This window comes from Centroberyx gerrardi, chromosome 8, assembly GCF_048128805.1.
Source record: "Centroberyx gerrardi isolate f3 chromosome 8, fCenGer3.hap1.cur.20231027, whole genome shotgun sequence".
NCBI lineage: Eukaryota > Metazoa > Chordata > Actinopteri > Beryciformes > Berycidae > Centroberyx > Centroberyx gerrardi.
The window spans coordinates 3,582,872-3,605,802 of NC_136004.1; the positions used below are offsets into that span (position 1 = coordinate 3,582,872).

A 22,931-nucleotide genomic window follows, 5' to 3' on the forward strand; every position below is an offset into this window, starting at 1 on the left:
ATTTTCTAAGCTGGGAAATTTACTTCCGGAGACCACAGAGGAGAGCAGGAGGGTGAAGGAGATAAATGTGTACAAACCTGCGCAGAACATTGTCCTCCTGGTCACGCCGACGTTGTGAGGAAAACGTCTTCTTCACACTATTAGAACCAAAAAAAAAAATCCTCTAACAAACCACTAAGAATACAACAATTTTCAGCGGAATAAATAAAATCAGTTAAGCAAACTTGTTTTCACTTTTTCGCTATTTGGAAAAACAAAACATAAAACTCTTTAAAAATCGATGCATCTTTGGACACTCATCATATCTCAGCCTAAGTGAGTCACAATTGGATCTTGACGCTTTTATCATTATAATAGAGAGCAATGATCAAGCATAAATAGCCAGATTTCTATTTTGAACCAATATATAAAATTAAAAAAACATCACATATGCTGACAGTTGGGTCTCCTATGTCTAATAATTTATCACATTGACCAATAATGATATCTTGTCAGTCATCAGAAATTAAGTTCACATAAACAGGATCCTGATCTTTCTAATGTAGGTCTGTTAAGCTATTCTCTAATTTCCTACCTCACAACAGATAGTGCACTGCATTACAAAGGCAAACAGCATTAACTACTTTCTGCATGTTTTAGAGGGCAAAGGCCATGACTAGAGCTAAGAATTAATATTTAAAAAAATTATACCCATAGCAGCTATTAAATGATACACTATTCACTTCTGTGCCAACAATACTTTCAGCTGGACAGGATTTAAAGTTTGAAGGGATGTTTCACAGTTTTACTACGCACAAAGGTACTGTTCTTTTGGTTTATCTATCTATCTATCTATCTATCTATCTATCCATCTAACTATCTATCTGCCTAGAAGTCGATGGCAACATTCTGTAGGACATCAAAGTCTATGGCGCTCACCATGTTTCCATTTATCAAGAATGAGGAAACGTTTGGGTCATTTTAAACAGAAACAGCTTCCGAGGAGCCTCTATTATTTTCAGTGGCAGAAACGTTGCACTCTGACCCTCATTAAAACCAAAGACTTTGGAGACAACAGATGTGATAAATTCCACTCTTCTTTTTTTTTTCTTTTCCTTTTTCTCTTTTAGCAATGGTCAGGGGCACTCGGCATATTTCCTCTTTGATCTGCTACATAAACATGCAATCTTAGGCTCTGTAGATGAGAATTCACAGGCTACTTTTGTAGTGAGGAAAAAAATTTAAGTTGCATGTTGGTCACAAGTAAATTAAAAAATGACCTTTTCACCTTTTTAGCCAGGTCCCCACATCATAACATACACCTATTTAATAATAAATGCCAATTTTTCTTTTTTTATTTTCTCGTATTTTCATATCAAAATCCCATTACTTCTACTTCCTGGAAAACAGTGTATTTATGGCGTGGTTACGGACTAGTAGGTATACATAAAAATTCCAACCAGTAATACCATCACAAATTTTTTGAACAACCCCTCTTCCCCCCCTCCCATCATATAAAACCTGCAACTACACAACTTTCAAAGTGACAGAGCAGCAACATGGTACGGCAGTGAAGAGCCTGTTTCCTTTTCCTAAGACACCAAGCTTGTGTCCCGGTGGCTGAATTTATTCATTTAATCGGGAATTTATGAATCTTAAAATTATGTGTACAGCATTTTGAACTTTTGAACACTCCCTCCCACCCCAACATCCTGTTTCAACCGGAAATAGACTAAATTACATAAGCAAGACACCACTGAAATGCCTTTTCCTTGCGACTTTAAAATGTTTCACATAACAGTTACAGCCAACACCTCAGGTAGGGCCTACAGAGCGTTCACGATGCTGGATGGACGACTTAAGTCCCTCCTCCGTGGATTTTCCCTATAGGCTAGACTTCATATAGACCCGGTCGACTGTGGTATTTGCCTGCCAGCACAGTGGGAAAGACAAGCTTCTACTTGCTGTCTCGCTCTCCCATCCTCCCCATACTTGAGCATTTTTATTTATTCTCATTTGACAACATGCTATGTTCCCCTGACGGAGGCCTTGATGTGGAGTAGGGCTCTAACTTACACTATTTCAGCCTGAAAGGCGCGGTATACATGCGTTACAACCACTGATGTAGTGTTACATTCAAAAAAGGAGGGTAAAGTATGACCTCCACTCAGTGATCAGCATAAGGCCAACAACCTGAACAAAAAAATTATTATAGTTTTAGAGATTTGAATTTATGCTTTTTCATCAAGTATCGTGTGATACTACTTGCTATGTGCATACTATGATTTTACACCATAGTGATTTATATCAGCCTAAAAAGGTGGTAAACTCTGTTCCTGCAAGTAAAAAGGAGGACCTCCACTCAGTGATCATCATAAGGCAAACAACCAGATACAGACACAAAAATCAATTATACTGTTTTTTCAGCACAGCATTAATTTATTCTAATTTCAGTTTTTTTTCTTAAAAGGCCAAATCTTCATATAAGTTTGATAGCCTCTTGCACACTATGAAGATTTCAGCCTATGAAGGTAGATAAACATATTTTTTTGAAAATGAAAAGGCGGTAAGCTGAGTTTTAGGTGGCTTTGCCCTCCACTACATCCCTGATTACAACACTTTTTTTCCTCTTAAACACACACAAACAAACAGCAAATTCCACAGTCGGTTACAAAACAGTGGCCAAAATGTGACGTTACGGGCTCCTATGGAAGGCGTGCACACAAACGCACAAGCGCACACACAGAGCAGAAGGCGGTAACCGAGGAGGATGAACCCCCCACCCCACCCCACCCCCCACCCCCTCGCCACCCCCAACCCCTCCCCTCCCCATCCCCTCAGCGCGGCCCTGCCCTCCGCATTCCTCGCAAGGAGCCCCATCCCCCCCCTACGACCTGCCCCAAATAGGAAACTTACCCCCTTTTTCCCACCCACACCGTGACTTCTTCAAGTCTACACACTCAAATTATGCTTTCAAAAGCCGACAAAAAAAAAAAACAAAGAAAAAAATTCCCCCTCCGCTCAGCGTGGATTTATAGTCCAACACACTGCACGACCATAACAAAATGACTGCAGCGTTAACCTACAGGCTCAGACGTTCCTTTACAGGCAACTCATATACAGCTGCTCTTTTTTTTTTTTTTTACCCAATGGTTAGATTACAAAATAAGAATATATAGTCAAATGTCTCCAAGCCATACAGCGGGTGTTTCACAGGTGAAACCAAAATGTATTCCAAAATAAGGACATTTTCCTATCTTTAAACTAATTCACGCATGTAAACACTGAATTATTTCTGGTTGATTAGCAAGACTATTTTGTAGTTCAGGTATAAAGGCCTGGTTTGCATGTTTTGATAATATTATAAGCAGTAATATAATGGCGCATAAAATGAAGTGTAAACTATGACTTCAAGTTGGTGATCATTATGAGTCAAGCAACCACCAATAGAAGCAAAAAACAATTATATTTTCATAAAACTGTTAATTTACGCTTTTGTTCCTTAAAAAACAAACCCTAATTTCTTGTAACATCAGCCCAATACCACACACAATGATTTATATTCTGAATTTACCTCATAATGATTTACATCTGTCTAAAAAGGTGGGTAAACTTATTTATGAAAATAAAAAGTTGGCAAACAGAGTTTTAGATTGCTTACAATCCAACATGTGATATAACTAGGATCATGGTAAAATCAGGTATTTAAAAAGTGTTGTACACCAACAGTGAATTAGAGGGAGGGAAACTACATTAGGATTTAGGTGATTTCACACTTCAGGCCTACATGCACCAATCCATTACACCGTCTTACAAAACGTGTGAAAAGTTGGGAAAGTGACCTCAAAGCATGTTACTTAATCTGACACATGGTTTCCAATGCAAACGAAGACAGCCTCTGAAGTTCTGTGAACAAAATGTTCTTTTTTTTTTGGAGGCGTGGTCCATGAGGCCTATATCTGCCACGGTAAAATATAATAATGCAGCATGGTTGAATGAAAAAAAAAAAAAAAGCAGGGACTCTTACTGTTGTATGGACACCGGTTTTAGCCACTGGTTCTCAAACTGGGGTCCAGGGACCTCCTGGCGGCCCTTGAGGGGAGTTCCGGGGGTTCTTCGATGGGATACTTTAATTTCACTATTATTTAATTCACTCAAAGTTAGCGCAATGCGAGAATACGAAAGGAAAGATTGTTTTGATCGGAGATGTCACTGAGCTTTATAGACAGCTATTCAGTTCTATGAGAAATCATATCCAACAACAAAAATCTTCTCAGATGGACTGCCTTGGGATACAGCCTTATTCAATTAGGGTCTAATGGTTATCTAATATGTGTCTATTTGTGGGTATTTGATATGAAGAAGCTTGGGAACTCCTAGCTGTTAGCATTTATTTGTGAGAACACACCCCCTATATAATCTACTCATGGGTGTCAATTGAGCATTGCAAAGTGTGGGAACTTGCAGTAGCTTAGCTCATTGAATTGTAGAACACTGTACATGGGGAACTAAGGGAGTCCAAATTAATCGGGTAGTTTTTATCATTAGAATGGAGAGCAAAGATCAAGCAAAAAAATGACAGAAATTATTTTCCAAGCCAGATTAAAAAAAAAAAAAAAAAAACATTCAGGACCAATGTTCCCAGCTGTGTTGCTTTGGTGTCCTACTAATTTATCACATTGACCAAATAATATATTGTCAGTCATTGCTTCACTTTGTCCCCAGAAATTTTGCCTATTTATATAAGCAGGTTTGGAGGTTTTGGTGGTAAATAATATTAGATGTGGGGATTTTGCCATAGATTAGGGTTTATAGTGAACTGCCTCCTCAAGCAAGCAGGGACCAGCTGGATAAAAACGGCTCTACTCTAAAGGCCTATATCATATGATTGGTGTGGGGAATGTGTGTGTGTGTGTGTGTGTGTGTGTGTGTGTGTGTGTGTGTGTGTGTGTTGTAAGGGGGGTGGAGGGGGGTATCTGGCCTCTTCAATAGGAACCACCTATTTTCTCCCATTTAGTAGCATCCATCCTTCCACTGTAGTGTAGGGCGAAGGCCGAATGCTATGACAATACTATTGCACTGCTTTAGCGGATGGTACAGTAGTGCAACATCGTCAAAGCAGCTGACCTCTGCACGCTGGGGACGGGGATACACACACACACACACAGTAGTTGAAAAGTGCCTTTAACGCCGCGACCCCCCCCCCCCCCCCCCCCCATAAACACCACAGAGACACTACCACGATGAAAAACTACTAGCTTAAATAAATTATACACACGTGCAGCCGTGGCTAGGGCTAGCATAGCAAACACGCGCCCAGCGCATTATGTTCAAATAGCGAGTCAATTCTATATTTTCCTGTCACGTCTACATAAGATTTGTAAGTAGAGGAAGTGGGAGGCGGGGGGCTGGGCTGGGGGTGGGGGTGGGGGGTGGGGGGGGGGGTTTGTCAGCCAATGCCCTTTTAATATTGCACTGCTCATCTGATTTCACAGTAGTACAACAGAAAAAGGGCTTTGGACAACACGGCTTGTCCTCAAATCCGTTCAATTCTATTCAAATCCCCGCATGCAAGCCGTCAGCTCCACGTTACTAAACTATCCAGACAGTACGGGCCTATATGGGAAGCTCAACCCTGACAACTATTAACATCTTGGAGGCGATATGCAAACCAACAGCCGTGAAACAACTGACTATAGGCTTATTAGGGCTACAATGCAACCATGTATACGTGGTGTAAAAGGCATAAATAGGAAAGATAATAGCCTATAGGCCTGATATAAACCATGCAAATTGGAAATGAATTATTAAGCTCCCCCACTTAAGATAATGCAGCATAAACCGTTTTGTATGAAAATCTATTGCTGCAAACTGGTATTCCTAAATAAGCGAATTCACAGACCTATCTGTAGGGTAATAGATCTCGCCTATTCCTGTATATAATTCGTTGCGGTCAACATTACGACACCAAGGCGGAAAATGTATTTACCAAAATGTAAACCAACGTGTTCATATACAGCTCAGAGAAAACAGGCAGGGAACAGGACTTCGCCTGGAGGAAACGAGGGAGGAGAAAACGTATATAGGGCAAAGAGCACATTCCGCGATACAATACCAGAAACCTTCATTTAATACCTACTATTCTTGTCCCTTTGGCCAAAGTGGCAATTTGAAACCCTCCTCGTTTAGGAAACCGAGGGGCGGGGGCCCAAGAGGGGGGCTTGTTATTTCCAATGTTCAGAGAAGTTTACAATCACCAAAGTGCTCATTTTCCCTGACAAAACTCCGATAAAACACACATGCCCACTGATAGAAAACAACCCGCCATTACATTTCAAACTCCGTCACATTTAAACTGATCAAAAACGACGAGACCACCAGCTATGCCAACTTTCCTTTTTTCCACGTTGCTCGTTAAAATAGAAAACAGGCTTAAATAGGCTAGATTTCGTGTGAAAAAAAAAAAAAGAAAGAAAAAAAACTAGGCCTACGTGTTTTCTTCTCCATTCGCCGCAAAATAACGAGGTTACAGATTTAATTAACAGTCAAAATGTTTGATTGGGATTTTTCCTCGAGTTGTTTTCTCCATATACCTTCCTGTTAAAGCATAAAATATTAAGGTATTTTGAAAATGCAGCAGCCATACCAACCACACATTCCTACGGTAGGGAGAATAGCTTCGATCGCAACTCTTACAAACATAAGGGAATTTAAGTTTAGGGGAGGGAAATACCATATAGACTACACCCTTCTTTTCGAAGCCGTGTAAATTGTGCATTTTGACTGAAGAGAGGATTTTTTTTTTGCACATGCAAGCACACATTATACCCACACTGTAAGCCTGTGATGTTTAAGCATTATCCAAATGATTAACCCGGGGTTTCACAAACGTTTTACTGTCAAATAGACACACATTAGGCCACAGAACCCCCATTTGATCAGATTATTACACATGGACCCATATGGGAAGGTTTTAGTTGTTTAGTATTGAACTGTAGAGATATCTAGCATACACTGTTCATGGAGAGATAATAGTGGCGAGAGAGAAACCTAGGATTACAACAGTTAGTCTAATACATACTCTAATTGTGCATTCTCAAATAATAATCTAGTTAATTAAATTACAGTGAAATTAATATGTTTCTCGCTTTTCTGCCCCCCCCCCCCCCGGAATCCCCTGACGGACCCCTGGGTGTCCCCGGACCCCACTTTGAGAACCAGTGGATTAGCCCATATGATAGTACTTAGGCTACTTTTGATATTCCAGTTTGTGGGCAGGAATAATCACTTGCACGAGCACCCACCTGTCAATCACTCACACTCCTGACCCGCCACATCCCTCTATCACACACGCGCGCGCATGCACACGCGTTCTCTCCCTCTCTCTCTCTCTTTCTCTCTCTCTCACTCACACACACACACACACACACACACACACACACACACACACACACACACACAATAGCGGTTATACAGTTTAAACTACTAGAGCTCGCGGAACCGCTCCCCGTCCAATCAGACCCACCGACATCCATGTCTGGCCGCCAGCTCCCCGCCATCTCCGCCCCGCAGCAGCAGCGCTCGCCTCGCGCGGACAGAGGTTCTGGTGAACGGTACCTGGCGGAGGCAGGGCCGGTCCGTACGGCACAACACAGACAAGAAGCAAAACGGAGCGAAGTTGGCCACTTTCTCGGCGAATAACGTCCTGCACGTTACCATCTATCTCCCCCCGCGTGCGTCCGTTTCAACCGTAATAACGGTTCGCGAGGCGTGACGGCTCCTCGGCAATAAAAACGGTATTTCGTCCATAGGCAACCTCACGGCCTCCCAGCTCCGGACTCCATCTTTGACTAGTTGACATTCAGCTCTTGCCGAGACAAATTCCTTATTTGCATGCCAGCCTCCCATTGGTCCGTTTCTGCGCTTGTCTTCGCCCCCATTGGCGGAAATTTTATCTCATCACCTCCGGGATTGGTCGCATACCATGGGAACGTCATTGTATAGTTTAATTTTAACAATGAACACACAAATTCTCTCTTCCATTCACAAATTTCTCATTACCCGCCTTGGAGGTGCCACATTGTGTTGTTGTGATTTAAAGCAACGAAAAAAAGAAAAAAAAAATCAACAATCAGCAGTTTGGTGTGTTTAGCTAGTCCTAACAGTAGGCTAGATTAGAATAAGGGACGTTTAGAACACTTGATCCACTTTGAAGACCACCCAGGATTTGCACTGAGTACAAGTGGATACAGCCCACTGCCACTCTTTGCTAGCATCACAAAACACACAATTAACCTAGGGATAAAACTCATTTCGAGCATGCAGTTAGTAGTAACTTTAATAGACAGAGGCAACCTACAGCCCCCATAAACGCACGCGCTCACTCAAAAGTCCACTGGCTTTTTGATGCAAATGGCTTCTGTAGCGACAGTTAAAGTTTCGTCGTGGTGTAAAAAGAGGGGGGGGAAAGGGTGGAGTACAGGTCGCAGTACTAGTGTCGGGGTGGTATGAGTGCGGGCGGAGAGGGGGCTGCCGGGGTGGGAAGAGGTTAAAGGCGACGGGCTCACTGGAGGTGCTGCGGTCGACGCTTGGAGGAGGGCAGCGGGCTGTGAAATCTGGCATTCCTGACCAATGGAGCTGAAATAATGGCATTGTCCGGCGGAAAAGACCCGCCTCTATACCACCACCACCACCACTATCCCCCCTCCCCTCCCTCCCTCCATTACCGGGACCTGACGGTGCAGCTAATGGGCGGAGTGCGTTGGGTGTCGGTGAGAGTGAATTCCTCATGTGTCCAGAGATGAATATGTGTCGTGTCCCCTTAGCTAATAGCAACATAATGCAACTTAGTGTCAATTAGCCAGTTTTGTAGTTCACTTTCTTTCAATTTGTATCTCTATACTGTACTTCTAAGGCACTAAATGTAACGGACTAATTGCTGAAATGCGCTGGGAATATTGGTTCTCTTCCACTCCTCTCAATAAAGCTTTCTGGATTTGAATTGAGAGGAGAGAGAGGGACACCTTTATCTGAGCCTTCCCCCCCACTCACCCCCCCCCCCCCCCCCCCTCTCTCTCTCTCTCTCTCTCTCTTCAATTCATGAAACTTTATTACATGTAGGCCTACATGTGTGCAAAAACAATCTTTACAGTGGTTACTGATGATTATAATGATAACCAACCTATCTAGGCCTAGTTAGCTATTTACAATTTTACGTAGCCTACATCATTGTGACATGAAAGCCAGCAAATACAACTAATAGTTTTTAAGTGTGCATGTGCGAGTATGTGTGCTCTCTCTCTCTCTCTCTCTCTCTCTCTGTCTCTCTCTCTCTCGCCCCCCCCCCCCTCTCTCTCTCTCTCTCTCTTTCATTCCAACCAGTCCTCTCCTTCACTTTGCCTCGGAGTTTTTAGATGAAACCTGTCTGCCATGACGTGTTTCAGATGCTATGTAAGGAATGCGCGTTCACGTTGCCTCTGCGCGCGCGCGCGTGTGTGTATGTATGTATGTGTGTGTAGTCCTATGTGCACGTGCGCGCGTGTGCACGGGGCGGGAGGCGGAGCAGAGTGAAGTATGTGGGGCCGCAGGAAGTCGATGCCCGTATTTGGTGGTGACGGCTGTCTGATTAGATTGACATGCAATTCTTTCAACTGATCCGCTGCCTGGTCCCACCTCGTTTTTGGAGTTTTTAATGTATGTTCGTGGATTTTTCGTAGTTTACAAGACATGCATATGATGTAAAAAAGAGAATTCAAAGGTTAGGCAAAAACATACCAGGCAGGCAAAAACATACAGGAAAAGGAAATAAAATAGGCCCTACACGCTTTTTCACAGACTGAAACTGGAAAAAAGGAGATCGCCGTTTGATATTGACTGGGGCCTATACACTTTACTGTTGTTCTTATGTATTCCATTCTGAACCACAATTGTTGAAAGTGCTTTACATAAGACTTTCCTGTGCTATCCTCTGGGATTAAATAACTACTACTTTTTTAAATAATGTATTTTGTATTTCCCAAATCAAATCCAATCAAATCAAGGGATTCTCACATTTTCATACAACAGACCCCCACAATAGGCCGCATTTGATCACATTTAGTCCCAGGGACCCATATGGGAAGATTTTAGTTGTTGATTTAGTATTAAACTGTAGAAGTGTCTATATAGATAATAGTGATGAGAGTGAAACCTGAAATAACAATAGTCTTTCTTTTTAATTGGGATAATTTCTTGTGAATTAAATGACACTGGAATGAAACTAGTCCTCAGTTTGCTGGGGGCCTCCTGGAACCCCCTCAAGGGCCCCTGGACTTCAAGGGCCCCTGGGTTACAGGCATGGAGGGGTTTTTTTCTAGTTGAAGGTGCTTCAAAAACATCTTTGATCATTATCAGATAAGGTTTGAAACATAAATATCCACCTTCCTTGTTTTTTCAACTCTTTGAACATGCAGTGCAGTTTGCTGTGATTATAGCCTGTGCCATGCATGGCCAGGGTCCAAACTTGTTTATCAGTACAGGCTGCAAGAGTTAATGTTTACAGCCAATTGTGCAATAGATGGCAGATACCAGAAATCTACAGGGGAACAGCATCGTAACTGGTCACCTTTTGCAGAAGTACGGAACAAGGATCAGCCCCAGAAATGAACTGCACAGCAAAAGTGAGTGTTAATTTAACCGCGAGAGTGTAAAAGTCCACGCCCCTCCGAGTTATTTTAACACTTTTCGATAGATCTGAGCAGCCGCATTAGCTGCATGAGCGGACAAACAGCTCCACACTCCACACTCCAAATAACAGCCACTGGAAAATCAACACTTATTAAAACGCTGGGAAATTTGCTGTGCGAGACAATAGTTTGAATATTTGCGGAAAGCATGGCAGGACATTTTCGCTTCACTTCAAGAGAGCCAGCCTTCATATGACTAGACAGGCCTATGCAAGTCGAGTTGTTGAGATAAGGTTCAAGCCTCCGCTCCTGGACAATGGAACAAACGCAGTCACTTGAAATAACCGTGATGAGCCGCAGGGAGACTAGTTTGTCTATTTCATTGTCGGAAAAAAGTTCAATGAAACAAACGTGGCGGTGCAACAGACTTATATTGAAACTGGAATAATCAACTCCAATTCTCCTTTTCTGCATAGCCTTTCTATCCAATTGTATTGTGGCTTTTGATCATAGAGGTAGCAGAGAGGTCTATAGGATTTTCAAGGTCCAATTCTTGCTCTATTATGCCCCCAAGATGCCCAAACCCTAGTCCCAGTGTTAAGAAAAAAAACCCACAAAATTCTGTCTCAAAGCAGTAAAACTGCATACAAGCCAATCATTCTTTTGCTGCTGGTTTTCAAAAGCTGTCTACTCAGAATTGAGTGTCTAGCCTTGAAGTCATTTGGCTGTTTTCCCTCCATTCAAAATGACTACTGGCCTGTTGAGCATACTGAGTGTTTTGTGGTGTTGGAAGAGAAAAAAAACCTCAACAATGTTGACTGTCAGGCGCCAACGTGTCACATTGTGCCCCCGAGCCAATCGGAGTCGAAAGAATTCAGACAGACAGCTTGTGTGCGTGTTAGCCCCGCCCCCTGTGCGGACCATGTGACCAGTCAGCAGCAGCAGGACACGCCTCCCGCTCTCACAGGAAAACAACCTAGACCATGTTTGCTTTCATCAGCTGGAAAACTGGGCCTACTGGAACTATGGTTTCATACTATACTCTTAAGGTGGAAGAAGATTGAATTGTCCTGCGCCTTAAAACTAAACTCAATTGTACTCCACTGGTATGGGTCTAACTATCAACTGTAACCCAGATTAAATTGTTTTATTTGTTTAAATATATCAAAATTAGACTTGATTACTGACATTAGTTAGTTAGTGGACCGTCCTTCAACCAAGTGACACAAGTTCAATGACAATGGTGTTACTTTTAGGATTATTAGTATTAGTTAGTAGTATTAGTGTTAGTGTTAGTGTCAGTATTAGTGTTAGTATTAGTGTTAGTTTTTAGTATCAGCATTAGTATTAGTATCACTATTAGTATTAGTATCAGTATTAATATTAGTATTATTATTAGTATTAGTATTAGTATTGATGGTTGAGGTAAATAATCTACATAAAAATGTATGGTAGCCTACTGATTAATGCAAGATTCAATTGTTGCATATATCTATAGATACATATCTTTTGTGAATTGTAATTGAATTGTAATAGGATTTAGGCTTATATTGTGACAAAAATTGTTTTTATTAAAGTTTGTAACATTTACAAAGAAATATTTTCCTTTTTTGATTACTGATTTGCTGTTTTCTCTCCACGTTTTATGAAGAATGTACAATAAAAAAAAAAAAAACATTGGGAACATTATTTTAAAAGAATGTCAAATTTAACCATGAGAATGCATGGTACATATTAGGGTCGAGATGCCACAAATTGAGTCCAAAGAATAGATTTAACAGATTATAAACCCATGATTCATCTGTGATTCAAAATAAACTAAATCCACTCACACCTCCTGACACACAAAATCAGTATTAAAACTTGACATGTCAATATGTTCCTTACCATGTAGATTTCAAAAAGCAGGTTTGAGCAAACTGATGTTCATGCAATGATCATATCTAATTCCATCAACAGATTTCCTTAAAGGTCTTAAATCTCAAATTTCAAATGTAAAGACAAAGATAAAAAAAAAAGAATTAGAAATGTAAACTAAATTATCCTTTACACCAGGAAGTTTTTCAGCCAATTTTGTTATTTGGGGACACATCAGAAACCGATTACAGTATTGTTTAATACACGCTGCTTTCCACTCTTTGAACAGGTTGTGGGGTTTTCACTAAAATCTGTATTAACAATCATAATGTTATTGGCTCCAAATCTGAGATGTCTTCAACTAGGGTTAGAACTGATATATAGGGCCTTTTATTAAATATCAGATATAATCCAGTCACGTCATCCACCTCTGATATAATGGAGGTTCCTCCCTGACCATAGTTACAGAAAAACAGTCTGGAAAAGTTGACATGACATTTGATAATAACTGCAATAATGTTTTTTTGGAAATTAATTTTTAATTTAAAGGCAGTAATGTCTCCCAGAGTTTCCCTACCATTCAACAGGTGGGTGGGTCATCCTGCTCTAAAGAGCTGCTAGCCCTAAAAGAATTTAATCAAGTCTGGTTTTCAGTGGAGAGTTTTAGTGTCCCATGATGGTCTAAATGCTGTTTCAAAGGCTTTTCCAGGGAAACACTTACGATTTGTAATTTTTTGCACAAAATAGCCAAATTTAAAGATAAGGTATGGCCTACTTCTAGAGAAACAAAAAATGACATATTAGATCTTACCAAAAATCTTAGACATCACGTTATGAAGACATGTTGCATTTTCATTGTCTTATTTGATGTTTGGTCAAATTGCGTTGTTTTGACAACAGCACAATACTTTGGGGGATTTCAGGGGGAAGTGGCTTATATAATAGTGTTTTTGATTTCACATTTTTGTTGTATTAATTACAGCTCAGTGAAATAATATTAATGCAAAATAAGCATCAGGCAAAGTCTGGGATAGTGTTGGAAAAACTAATTCACTTGTTCTTTATGCTAAGAAGAGTAAGAGGGGATTGACAGGAACTGAAAACAAGACAAGGAATCACTATCAAAATGAACTGGACTAAAGACCAGAGCAAGAATCTTTTGAATGAAGAAACCCCAAGGTAATGACTAGGATTAGATCAATATATGGGGCTGTTGCTGGCTTTTATTAAATATCAGATATCATCCAGTCGGTGTGGTCCACCTCTGATATAATGGAGGTTCCCCCCTGACCACAGCTACAGAAAAACAGTCTGGAAAACCTGACATGATATTTTACATTTTCATTTTGTTGCAGATTTTCTTTTTACATGTAATTGTTCAATAATGGTTTTTTTGGGGGGGGTAAAATATCTATTTAAAGGCAGTAATGTAGCCCAGAGCTTCCCTACCATTGAATAGGTGGGGTGGGTCAGCCAGCCTTAAAGAGCTGCTAACACTAAAAGAATTTCATTAGTCTGGATTTCAATGGAGAGTTTTGGTGTCCCATGATGGTCTAAATGCTGTTTCAGAGGCTTTCCACCCTGGCAAGAATACAATTCTGGGGGAAACACTGAATACTTGTCATTTTTGTCATGAAAATGGTAACATTTAAACATAACATTAATATCGGCCATACCAGTCGAACCCTAACAACAAAATAGTATTGTTAATTATTGCTAAAATGTCTCTTTAAGCCTAACGCAGAGTTATAATAATATAAAACCTTTTGCTGCATACTGTTACTCTTGCACTCACTTCTGTCAGTCAATATGTATAAGAAAAGAGTCCAGTCCCATATTTGATCTTCTGCAGTGGAACCATAGGCTACATCCTTTTGTTTGCTTTCAGATTAAGGCATCAGCTTTTTACAATGCCCAAATATGCACCTCTTACTCTCAGACTGATCCATCCACTAGTCTGTTTTTCTGTAGTGGATGGTTGAAGAGTAAAAGCACCCATTGGACCATGGAGGTTGGTGGCACAGTGTTAGAAGCATCTTTCTAGTATTCCCTCCATTGTCCTCCAAGTGATGAGAACGTAGACACCAAAACCATCTGTGTCCCCAGTAGCTCATTAGCTCCATGCTAACACTTTAGCATAAACTATGTTGAGTGGTAGTAGGCTCCATGCTAACACTTTAGCATACACTATGTTGAGTGGTAGTAGGCTCCATGCTAACACTTTAGCATAAACTATGTTGAGTGGTAGTAGGCTCCATGCTAACACTTTAGCATAAACTATGTTGAGTGGTAGTAGGCTCCATGCTAACACTTTAGCATACACTATGTTGAGTGGTAGTAGGCTCCATGCTAACACTTTAGCATAAACTATGTTGAGTGGTAGTAGGCTCCATGCTAACACTTTAGCATACACTATGTTGAGTGGTAGTAGGCTTCACGCTAACACTTTAGCATACTATGTTGAGTGGTAGTAGGCTCCACACTAACACTTTAGCATACACTACGTTGAGTGATAAAGTGAGAAAGTGAGAACTTATAGCAGCTCTAAAGCTAAATGGTAAGTCATTTTAAATAATATGCAGCTAGGTCTGGTAGTTTTATATAGGATGTTGGTAAAATTTACACAAAATATGATATAAAAGTAACATATAATTTTGAACTACCGGGTAGTTTCCCTGTTTCCATTGGAAGTGAAAATGGTGGGCAATGGGAGACTGTGTAGCCTACAGCTACTCATCGCTGCACAAATAGGCTACATGGTTTCTCACCTGAAATAGTTCCAAAAATAAACATGGCTATATCAGCTACATTGAGGTTTTTTTATTTTTTTTTATGAATCTACAGGCCATATAATAAAAACCCTAACAACTTAGGTCAGTCTTCTTTGAATAATGCTAATGGCCTACTATCACTTATGCTAAAGTGTTAGCATGAAGCACTGGAGCCAACAATCTACCGGGGACACATGGATGATTTTGGTGCCTATGTTCTCATCACTTCATGGCTAAGTTGAAGAACAGGACGATGCAAAAAAAAAACAACGTGTGTATTCCTTTAACCATACCACATCAGACTGCTTTCAGATCAGTAGGGTCCTAGATAAACCATATTCGTATAGAAAACCTCACAAAGGGGCAGCTCTTGCCACTGGGAATACAATCTCAGAGCTTACAGTAGTTTTATGAATATTTCTCAACTTCCCTCCATAGGCTACACTTCACATAGCAGCTTTTACCACAATTTATCCCCAATTTAGCATGGACACTATGGACTGGAAAAACAGCCACAGACATCCAAGGCTAACTGCATTTGAGCTATGATGGACACACACACACACACACACATACACATACACACACACACACACACACACACATACACACACAGCATTTTAGTGGATGTACATGGCATTGACTAAGCTCTCAATGTGTTGTAGTTTTATGATGCATTCAGGTCTAACTTACATGCTCTGTAGTGTAGGGTACTATGTGATTTATAGCAGTAGCATTAGTAGCAGTAGTAGCAGTAGTAGTAGTAGTAGTAGTAGTAGTAGTGATAATACTAGTAGTGGTAGTAGCCTATTGTCCCGGGTTTCAATGGAGAGCTTTAGTGTCCATGATGGTCTAAATGTTGTTTCAGAGGCTTTTCCACCCTGACAAAAATAGAATTCTGGGGGAAACACTGAATACTTGTAATTTTTAAAACTTTTTTGGCAGGTCAAATTTAAAGATATTTACTATCGGCAGGAAATATCAGTTATCGGCAGCTTCAATCCAAAAATACTTGCATCGGTATTGGCCTTCAGTAATGTGTTTTTGTCTCTGAGCCCACATAGTGTTCTTCAAACAGAGGCTTCCCCCATTCCTGTACCCCTCTCCCCCCCCTTTAAGGAGGTTCTCATTGGCACTGAAAAAGGAAACTAGCGACCGACCTCCCCCCACCCACCCCTCCCACTCCATCTGACCTGTGACCTCCAGGGGTCAGCAGCCGTAGAGAAGCCAGATGTCAGGATGGGGAATGGGTGCTGGGCGACTCGGGTTACCCCGGGCAGCATGGCGCCAGCCCTGGAGAGAGAGAGAGAGAGAGAGAGAGACTAAGAGAAAGAGTGGGAGACCGAGAGGCACAGAGAGATGTAAGAAAAAAAGGGGAAAAGGAAAAGAAAGACAGGAAGCAAAGGAGAGAGACATAGAGAGACATTGAGGAGGGACGTACACCCGACATCCAGTCATCCAGCCGAACCCCCAGTTCTTTTTTTCCCCATTCCCATTCCCTAACCTGGCCCTGAACCCTGCACACAATGCATGGGGCCTTTTTCACCTGAGAGCAATAGGAAGAGTATTTTAAAATACAGCAGAAAAGGATTAAGGAAAGATACAAAGATAGGGGGAGAAGAAGAAGAAGTCTAACAACCAACTTCTAACATGGTAGTCAAGTTAAGGTTGACCCACTGTAATAAGGATGGGACCATATGCTTATATCACGATACGCTTCATTACGCAATATGGGATTCATGATTCCATACAAGCACGATATGATGTAATAAATAAAAGTTCAATGACAATGAAGTATGACTGCAGTTTTATGTTTATTTCTGAGCCACAAATCTTTCAAACGGTGGCATTGGCTGACTAGAATGTAAACAATTTAAAAATGTCATTACAAAGTGCAAATAATATACATAATTTGGGTGATTATTACAGCAGAATAAAAAAAAAGCCAGTATTCATTTTTCTGCCCCAAATACGTATTGTCGCATTTTTGTATTGCGGTATATTGAATTTCAATATATCGTCCCATACCTACAATGTAACATACGTACATGCAGCACACACACACAGTTAAACACACACACACAAACACAAGCTAATAGGTGAGATCAAACCTACGAAGGACTTAACAGATATCTCATCTCCTTGACAAGAACTTAAATTAATAATCGGCAATATTTTCATATAAATAGCTAAATCTGGCTACGTCTTGCTACTCTCTATCGCTGATTGATATAACACAATAGTGATTCAACCTATATCCAGTTCATGAAAGCTTTTACATTTGCTGTTCTAAAACATAAATGTGAGAATTTCAACAAAGTGCAGTGCAAAAACACCACAGCAATGATCGTTTAGCACCAAAAATGAAGACAAAATTTTAAAAAACAGGATCTAGAGGATTACCACTTTAAAATCAAATCAACCCATGCGTTCAGCAGTGAAATCCCGCTCCCTCCAACATTCCCTCAACATTCCCACCCAACGTTCCCTCCAACATTTCCCTCCATACCTCCTACTGCCAGCCTTGTCCCACCCAAAACTGGCGGTAGCCTTGGGCTCAGTAAAGCAGGTTTGTGACCAGAAAAGCAAGAAATTTGCATGCAGCAAGACACATTTTGCACATAGTCCTCAGCTCACCCCACCTCAGGGTGAAACAGATCTGGGATCAGCTCAGTTTCACCTCAAGCAATGAGGTGGAGGCAATTGACCTGAGGCCAGATCAGCTTCTCTGGAAGTCATCACCTTCTCCCCATGCCCTGCCCCCTCTGGCTGTGTCAAATTAAAATCATACTATCATATCTGTTCAATGCTATGTCTAAGCACATATCTGTTTTCTAGTATTTTGACTATTGTCATCCTAGCTAATTGTGGAACACGCAAGACTTGACTACAGATGTTACTGTGGAAATCAGCATTGAGATAAGATAGAGGCTTTGCAGTTGTGTCACAAATCTCCTAAAAACCATCTGGCTCCATCATGGGGGTCCATTGGAGCACTGGCTGTATGCAAATAATGGCTAAATATATAATTACCAGGTTAAAAAAGAGAGATAGCTACCTGAATAAGATTGTTGTTATGTTGGTGTAGGTCAGTTCAGTAATGTTCTAAGTAAAAGTGAATAGTCTGATAGATTTGTTTCCAAATGTAGGTTACTGTGACACAGTAAACTGTCTTGTCTTTAGCCCTAGTCTCTACTAAAAACACTCTGAGTTGTAGCTTGAGAAGAGTCAGCTCAGTTAACCTGAACAAACTGTTAGCTAGCTAACTAGCCAGACACTGATGTTAATGTTAACATGCAACTACTAGCCACTAACGCTAGTGTGCTAATCAGATGTGTTAACCAGACAGTGATGGTTAGCTGACCAGATACCATGGTTAGCTAGCTAACAAGCTGACATTAGCTAAAACACAAAATTAATCAGATGTATCAGTGTCATTGTTGATAAGTTGGAATAGCTAGTTGATAGCACAAAATAACAACAAAATAACGTGAATTTCACAATCATTATTTGTTTTCATATTATATTATGGCCTTAATGATGCCACTATCGAATACCTTTACACTACCTTTAACAAAGTAGGCTAAATAATCTCTGAAATAAATCTGAATTTTTATTTGGAACCTTTGCATCTGATTTTCGGATTTACTCTGCTGCTCGAACTCAATCACTCCTGGTTGTTGCTTCCAAACCTGATTTTTTTTTTTTAATTCCTGATAATTTATTCTAAGTAAACCAAGTTCATGTTAAAAGAGTAGGCCTAAATGTTTTCATGAAAGGCTAATCAAAATAGGGTGACCAGACGTCCCCGGGTTTGTTCCTGTTTTCCGGGGACAGTCCCCTGCTTTCTTCCCGGCTGGTGTTGTCCCCAGAAATGTCCCCAGATTCCCCCTCTCTGGATGGCATTAGTGTGACCATGGGAGGTAAGGTGACATTTTTACCTCAACACCACAGGGATTTTATCCTATCCTGACTATCTAGATAGGATTAGTATTGCAGGACAACTTTGGTAATGTAATCCAGTACATTATGATTTTAATTAGGGGTGATATGATATATCGAAATTCAATATATTGTAATTAAAAAATGTGACAATATCGTGGGGCAGAAAAATGAATGGTGAAATTAGCTCCATGTTATTCTGCTGTAGTAATCACAAATGAGACGCTTGACCATCACAGTTTCACAAGCTCTCCATCCAAATTATATTATTTTCACTTTGTAATGACATTTTTACATTGTTGTTTACATTCTAGCAAGACAATGCCATTTCTAGAAAGATTTGTGTCTCAGAAATAAACATAATTCAGACTTTGTTGTCATTGAACTTTTATTTATCACATTGTATCGTGGTTGTATCCAATCGTGAAGCCCATATCATGTATCAAATCGTATTGTGAGGTAAGGGGACAGAAAATAATGCTTTTTTGAAAATAAAATTGATCTTTGTTAATATTATTGGTTGTTTGCCTAATGATGACCACAGGTCATAGTTTATCCACCTTTTTAGGCTGACACAAATCTTTATGACCTTGTGGGCTATAGGCCTACATTATAGTAAGCAGTAGCCTACCAAACTGATGCAAGTTATATGAGGAAATGCTCTTTATGGGAAAAAAACACAAATCAGGGCTTATCTGAAAACTATTTATATTTAACCCCTTAAATCTATATTTAACCCCCATAAATATTTATGACCTTAATTCATAGTATACATCAAAATAAGTAGTTTAAAATTGATGTAAGTTATCTGAAGATAAGAATTTTCAACGAAGAAAAACATAACTTAATGCTTTTCTGAAAACTTATTTTGTGGTTGTTTGCCTTAATGATCACCTACCAGAGGTCATAGTTTACTCAGCTTATTAATTACCACTGAATCCCTGTGTAAAACACCTTCAAATATGCAATCTGTCGACATGTATGTAAGAGATATATATAAGAATTGGTCGAGCTGTAGGCCTACATGAGAGATTTGTACATGCGGGTTTTGCTCATGCCTCCCCCCCTCTGCGCTCCCCTCCCCAGCCGCATATCTGAGTGTGTTTTTGAATGGTATTCCTGCAGAGGGGCGGTGTTCGGCCTACTGGCATTCCAAGGGGCGGGGCTACATGTTGGAGCCCAATGCTGCATTCAGGTCATATGGGAAACACGGGAAACACGGGAAACACAATCCTACTAGGAAATACCTTTCAACTACTATAAAACCTACTAGAAAATGCTTCAGAAACCATTTAGTTGCCATCTTGGGGCTCAACACCCTTAGCCAAACTACAGAAATTAGAAAAAAAAAAAAACATATCATGATATCATCTGAGAAACACATATGCAATAGATTTTCCATTTTTTTTTAAGGTTTTACTTTTTTTTTTTTTTAATGTTTGTTTTATTTGAATGTTTGCATGTAATTTCCTGACACTTCTTGTGTGATTTTCATGTTTCATGTTTTTTTGTATGGACCCTAGGATGAGGGATCCAAATAAGACGGTAAATATTTAGTCACAAGAATTATGATGTTAACTAACAAGGGAAATTGTAGGGAATGATAAAGTCATTTTAAATTAAACAATCAAATTGAATGATCACATAAGCCATTTTGTGATCAGAACTCTTAAAATGCCATAGCAGGACGCAACTAGCCTACTTGCTGTATTTTTGGTTTGTGTCAGAGGCTGTAAAAGCATGAACTCAAATGTATCATCGCCAAGTTCATGTGTGTTAAGTGTGAAAACGCTGATGAGGAGCAACCAAAGTCTACAGAAAACTTCTATTATGGGGGTTCAATCGAGTTTAAACGTGTCAACACTTCCAAGTTGCAGCTTTTAGCCGCCAGGTCGTCCTCGTAGTTATTCCCATACAACGTGAATGCAGCATTAACCTATGAAGCCCTCACTGCAAAAAATATCAGTCCGCGTTGTTTACATTCTGGCTAAATTACAGACGTATGGGAAACTCGTAACCATAGCAACACGCCAAAATCACTGGTCTCAGTACCGCCAACGGACTACATTTTGTCGGCGGAGTGATAAAAGCAGCAGAACTCGACAGTCCTACCTACTGTGTGTTATTAAGTAAACTCCTTTCACCGGCAAACACTAGCACGTCTCGTCACTGAGTTGACTTCCCGTGATTTAACACGTTTATTTCTCGCGTACAGTGGCGCTACGAGACCGGAACTTTCCTGTGACCGTGGGTAAGAGGGCAGAACGGGGAGTGGGGGATTGAGTCGCTGTAAAAGCAGCGAGTGAAAGGGTTAAACTGGGAGGCTACTGGACCACACATGCTGGAAGGAGCTGAAGACTGACCAAACCAGTTTAGCTCAACCATAGCTTCATTTATCTCACGACAGGCCAAACTAATGGACTTGACAGGATTAACGCCGTGAATAAAACTGTAAAAGGTCAAAAATAATTCCTATAGAGCGTTCACAGCGGGGGATTTTAGTGCCAATATGTCGAATTAAATTATTTTTAACGAATTCCAAAACACCAAGAACCTCGTTGAAATGATTTGGTTAATATTCTGATATTACTGTTTTGGTACGCTGTGTAGCTGGACGTTTGAATAGCAAACATTTATGACGTTTGCTATCTGGGATTCTTTTATGGCATTAATTTTGCCACGCTGTAATTAAATTTGTTGTAAGCTGTTTTAGCACTGTGCATCAAAAATCTTTGTTTCTGTCTTGTAAAAATACGTTTTTGCACATTTGAGGGAGAGGAATAATTATTTCATTGAAATAATCCTTTCAGAGTAGGCCTATGCCTAACAAAAAAAATTACATATCAGTAGTAAATACCTATCAAATTATATAGCTTTTGATTTCAGAAATGTTTAGAATGTGGGCAGTTTTTCATTTTAAATATCTGTAAAATGACAAGTAAATTATAAAGCTGATCAATAGCAACACTGCAGCCTATGTAACAGAATTAGACAAAAATAATGAGAAATAAATCTCAAATAAAACTATGCATTACCATTACACAAAGGGAAACAGCACACTATTTTATGAGTGAGAATTAACAGAAAAAATGAGAAACAAGGGAAACATGCCATTGTGTTGACAGGCTACATATTCCTATATTTGTGTATTTGAATTGTTAATGTTGCCCTGTGGCCTGCACATCTCATTTAGTTTAAAAGGTGTTATATCAAATTCTTCATGACATTACAAATGAGTATTGTTTGATATAATTAGAAGCAAGTCTGTAAACTCTGCTGTAGTTTGAACAGATTATGTCAGGGGATTTATTCAGAAGTATGAACACATTACATCGCTTTCTACAAATCATCTACTAATGGTTCATTTCTATTTTTAGGTGTCATATTAGTAAAGTATCAAGTAAACAAACGGATATAAAACATAAGTAATAGGAAATTATTATAGTTGTACACTGTTAGAATGACGGATGTTATGAAGTTGTTTGCGAATTCTGTATAAAAAAAACATCAGTAATAGATTCTGAACATTCACACACACACAAACACACACACATATCAATATCTTCATTGTCAGATTCAGATGCTGGTCAGTGATTTGAAAATATGTTTCATCTGATGTGTGCTATACGAAAATATGACCTGTGTCAGAGTTCACACATGTGAGCTGAATGGGGGTTAAGACCTCTTTAAGTCTTGGTGACCAGCATACACACAACAC

At 40.0% G+C, this 22,931-nt stretch overlaps 1 protein-coding gene across 1 annotated transcript in view; it reads left to right on the top strand.

Moving 5' to 3' along the window:
* sdf2l1 (stromal cell-derived factor 2-like 1) overlaps positions 1–22,931 on the top strand; it is a 71,244-nt gene that overhangs the window by 19,656 nt on the left and 28,657 nt on the right. The window lies entirely within an intron of this gene.